Source organism: Acanthisitta chloris, unplaced genomic scaffold (assembly GCF_000695815.1).
Source record: "Acanthisitta chloris isolate BGI_N310 unplaced genomic scaffold, ASM69581v1 scaffold9350, whole genome shotgun sequence".
Taxonomy (NCBI): domain Eukaryota; kingdom Metazoa; phylum Chordata; class Aves; order Passeriformes; family Acanthisittidae; genus Acanthisitta; species Acanthisitta chloris.
In genome coordinates this window covers 61928-67169 of record NW_008651079.1, presented here as the reverse complement: position 1 = coordinate 67169, position 5242 = coordinate 61928, and positions in this window count along the sequence as shown.

Below are 5242 nucleotides of genomic sequence, written 5' to 3'. Positions count from 1 at the left end.
TCTGCTAGTAGAGAATAAATGCTTCTGGGAGCAGAAGGAGGCTGTGTGCAGGATAGCTGAGGAAGGCAATGAGAAACTATCCTAAGGATGAGATACTGATTTATTTTGCAGCAGAGTAAACCCAATGTGGCTTCATGGAGCTCTACATCATTACTCTGGGTCCCTCAGCTCAAGACATGCTGCTCACTGCAAGTACAAATGTGTCCTCCTATGACATGTCCATCTCTGCATGGTTGGAGATATCAGACACTTTCTATAAGCAGAAGCAACAGTCTGGACTCAGAAGTTCTGGTGCTCTGAAGTTGAATACACCAACAGGCCATCTCTGAGTCTACTCTGTCTCAGGTGTCACTGGGGCAATGGTGAGCACAAAACCTGTGGTGATGCCTAGTGCTGTTGCCCAGGCTGTGGATGTGAAGCACAGCATTTTATTAGCTAATTCCTGGGGTGACCCAAATGTAGATGGTAGATCATTTTGTGGGTCACTTCGTAGCCACGACAATTACATCTTTTGCCTCTTTCTTTACTGCAGGCTCTGCAGAGCCAGGGACCACCCACCCTGACCCAAGGGGTACTTGCTGGAAAGCCACAAGCATAGCAGGAGTAAGTTAAAAAGGTTTCAGTACAGTTTTTTTCAGTATAAACCCAAGAGAAGGTGTGTTGTGAGAGGAAGGAAGCAGCATGGGAGGCATGGGATGGGAGGAACGTCTCCAGGCTGCCACAGGCATCGCTGTGCCACAGGAAAGCTGCAGATACTGACCTCCAACAAATTTAATTTGGGAGAAAGAGGGGCTATTTTTGTGTTTGCAGCAGTATTTCACCGTGCTTTGGTGGCAAGAAGGGGCTCTCTCTCCTCCTTCAGCAGCCTTATTCCCTGGCAGCCACAATCCAATGCTGCTGCTTTTTAATCTGCCTGGGAGAATGGGGATAATTAGTAACGAGGCACACGTGCTAAGAACATGCAATTATAACCATTGGGTTATAATTTATGTCTCATCCTTCTGTGCAAAGTAATTAATATAGTAAAAGATTATTTATACCTAAGTGAGTAAAGGCAAAGTTAGCTCTCCCATGGTGATGAGATGAACGACTGTGCCTGAAAGCAGCCTGAGGCTGGAAAACCAGAGAGGACAGGGAGAGGCAAAGGAATTCCTGATGGAACAGGAACTGATGTTTGAGAAAGCCTCTTCTAGGCACCTTACAGTGCAGGAAAAAGACACCTGGCTAATCCCACTCTGCCTTTGCTTCCACTGCAGCTCCTTTTTGGGGCAGAGGCTGCCCTGTGGGATGGGTCCTTTTACTCTGCTGAGGTTTTCAGCAATAAGACTTTGAGATTTATTAAAGAATAACTTAGAGACTTTGTTCCCCATCCAGAAACTGCTTTTCCTTGTCTTCTGACCACAAGCCTGGAGCAAGCAAAGCAAAGGATGCCCTGTCCACAGGCTTCCAGCAGCCTGTTGCAAGGTGGGATAGGGCAGAGTGTGGGGCAGTAGGGACAGGGAACCTCAGATAGCCACTGGGAAAGGAAAGTGAGACCAGATCTCAGTTCTAACTATGCTCATGCCTATGCCTGTGAAACTGTTTGAGTGAATTAGCAGGGATTAATTTTTTTCTGAGGACACAGAAGCAGTCAGGGTGCTGCAGGTTTGCACCTCCTGGCTCTGGCCTGAAGCTGGCCCCCACCAGCATCAGTCTGATGTGCACATTGTTTAGAAAATCACTGCAAACTCGTGCCAGGTCACAGAAATGGGGAATTCTTAACCCGCAGTGACCCAGGGAAGCTTGCAACATGTCCAGGGAGCTCTAGGACGAGGTTTCCTTGCCCTGTCCCTGCTGTTTCTGAAGCTGTAAGCCCCTGGGACTGAGGACAAAGGCAGCAGAGATGAGAGCAGCCTGTCCCCTGCTGAGACCCCCTTGAAGGCTGCTCAAAGGCAGATTTTGTGTGCCTTGGCTCTGTTTCCATGGCAATTTGCTTGGGAGCACGGCTGCAGAGGGAGCATCTACAGGAGATGCACCTGGGAGCAGCATGGGCTGCAGGGCTGGACACAGGGCAAGGTGGTGCCACTGGCTGTGATCCTACAGGCCGCTGGTGGCCTTGAACATGGAGCCTGGGGGGAAACTTCATAATTCATCTTCCAAACTGCTTCTCTTCTCCTGTGCTGGTGGGATTTACAGCTCTGTGTTCACCCCCAGCTCCCACCTGGCTGGTCTCTCTTCCATGTCCCACCTGGCCACTGATGAGCTGTTTTAGCCAGTAAGTCCCAAAGTAAAGAACCAAATGCTGCTGCCAGTCTCTGGCACAGACAGACCAGCCAGGCAGGAGCATGAAGACAGTGGCTTGGGCACTAAAACAACTGAGGGAGTCATAATCCATGTCTATCCAAGGCAAAACCTGGATGCTTAGAATGCCAGGTCTGTCTGGAGCAATCAGAGTGCACCTGAGGATGAACATGAAATCTTCCTCATGCAGGACACCTCAGAGCTACTCAGGCAGGAGAGCTGTTAGCAGGATGTCTGCAGGTCCTGCAAACATGATTGAACCTATCTGAGCTGAGAACAGAAGCATCTGCAGGTGGTTTGGTGGCCAGAGTTGGCACAAGAGACCTGCTGAGCCGTGTTGGGGCAAGTGTAAAAGGTCAAGATGTTCCAACAGCCCCCTTGAAACTGAGAATCTGAAGAGGTATTCCAAGGCTTGCCAGGCAAAATAAAGCTGTACCAGGAAACAAACCTCATTGGTGGAAGCCACGTTTTACACCAGAGAACCCAACAGAGATGCTGCTGTGAGGACAGAGATTGAGCCTCCACACAAAATGCACTCACGTAAACCACAGTCCAAGGGGTGGTGGGTTTTAGCCCAGTTTGGGAAGGAATGGAAGTCAGGGAGTTGTTCAGGTGTGCCTGTGCCTGCTGTCCAGCAGCTCTGGCTGCTTTCTGACCTGCTCAAGCCCCTCTGGCATAGGGGTTCTGCCAGCCCCAGCAGGGATCCTGCAGGGGAGAAAATGAAGGGGCAAAAGGCTGTGTGTGCTGAGCCAGCTGGCACTGTGCCGGATGGCAGGTGACCCAGGGAAAGTCACAGCCCCATGCAGGCAGCAGGTTCCCCCAAGCCCTGGTTGTGCAGGAGCCTCCTCAGCCTGTCCAGCTGTGGGCTGCTGCCATAGGAGTCACTCCAGGGCAGGATGGATGCAGTCAGAGCCCAAGCCCTGGTTTCTGCTGCTGGACCAGAGCTGAGCATTTCACCTCTGGAGCAAAAACAGATATCAGAAAGTTGGGGCATGTGGCTGAGAAATTGCAAGGCGTTGCTTTTTTTTGCTGGCTGGCCTGTGTCCAGAGTAATTGGCAAGAACTGTTTGACAGTCATTCACCCTCCAAGAAAAATTGCATGTTTTACAGATGTACGTGACTTTTGTCCTTTGACAGTGCTGTAAAAATGCAGGTGTTGCTGGTGATGGTGCAGATAAACAGTCGTGTCCATGTGGCTGAGTCTGCTTGGGCTTAACCAGCCCCAGCTTGCAGCCTTGGACTGATGAGCAGATGCGTGAGCATCATCACCTGCCAGAACAGCACTTGCTCCTCAGCCTTGTCCATTGCTGATGAGCTCTCAGAGCTCATCAGCACCATGGAGACACTCCTTTCTTGCCTTACCCCATGGCATCAAGACCTCATGCATATACACATCTCATCTGGAGATTCTCCACCATGAATTAGGGAGTTACTTCTTCCTTCAGGCAATATGAAAACTTGAGGAGACCAAGAGAAATTCATAAAGTTTGTTCTACAGGGAGAGAGGAGCATTAATCAGGGCAAGAAGGATGTGCCAAATGCTAGCAGTGAAATTTATGTTTGAAATTCTTTCCAGCACTGTAAAGATAGGAAATTCAGCAGCAGGCTCTCAGGGGCCCCGACTGGTGGTGGGTTTTGCTGCTCTGTGATGGAGTTGCATTTGCAGAGACACAGTTGCCTCCCCACTCCTCCTTCTCTTCTCCTGCTCAGCAAGGAAGGATGAGACACTGAAAGCCATCCAGCTCCATATAGTGCCTCTGCTCAGCTGCTGCCCTGGGCTTGAGTGCTGCTCGACAGTGCTAGTGGCCACGGGAGGTATTTGTCAGCAGATGCTCCTCACTGCTGCTTCCAGAAATTGTGTTATAAAGCACTGTAATGAAAAATGAATAGAGTGAGCCCTCCCAACACTTCTCTGCCAGCAAATGCCTGCTTCGGGTTTTCTTTCTTCAGCCTCTTTTCAGAGGAGGCACCTAAGACAGTGGTAATGGTGCAGAGCTCTTCAGGAAGCCAGCCACCAGAACCAAGTACATGTTGGTCTTGGGTATTTAATGATGCAAAGTCGCTTTCCTGTCCTCTGAGATAAGGGATGTCCCTGCAGTGTTTGCAGCATTGTCTCTGCCCACAGGCCAGGGAGGGCACTGCTCCCTTGGCTCTTCGAAGGACCATTCAGCCCCCGAAAAGAAAACCTCTGGTGGGTTCTGCTCAGCACACAGCAAGCTGCAACCTGCAGCATAAAATCCTCTTTCCATACACAGCACTGCCAGGAAACTTACTAGTCTGCTTTCTCCTGTGTTACAGCCTGTGGGTTGTGGTGTGTGTGCTCCTATGAGTGAGTAGGGAGTAAATGACTCAGTAATGCTTCTTCCCTGTCCATAATCACCAGATGTGTTTTTCCCTTGTGGAAACTGGTGCAACACAATCAGCATGGCTGGGATGAAGAAAGGGGAAGAAGAAACAATTGATGTGCCTGGGACAGCCTGTCACTCCTTGATGGTTGGTGAATTGATCCAGAGGGATAGGAAACTCCATTAGGTCTATGGTTTAATGGCCTTATTTTCTCAGCTATGCTGAGACCGCTCTGACCCCAGAGGAACTGCTCTCCCCCTGCCCCGGCCTATGCTGCCCAGAGCAACCCACACCTGCTACAGGACCCATTCCTTACCCACGTGTGGAATCTGGAATCAGCACATGCGGATCGGGGGTTGGGAACCGGACAAGTCAGGAAATGTCCCAGGGCACCCAGGAGCAGAGCACCCCATCTTGGCTGTGATGACTTAATCACAGCCTCCACTCCTGCATCCTCTGCTCTGGCTGACACATCCCCACATGTCCAACACCCAAATGCTCAGAAACCCCCTGGGAAGGGAAATATTTTGGAATAACATTTTGGAAGCAGCTGCAGGGGAGGTTTTGGGGCATCACTGTGTGAGTGCTGCAGGAACCCAGCCATGGCTTGGAACGC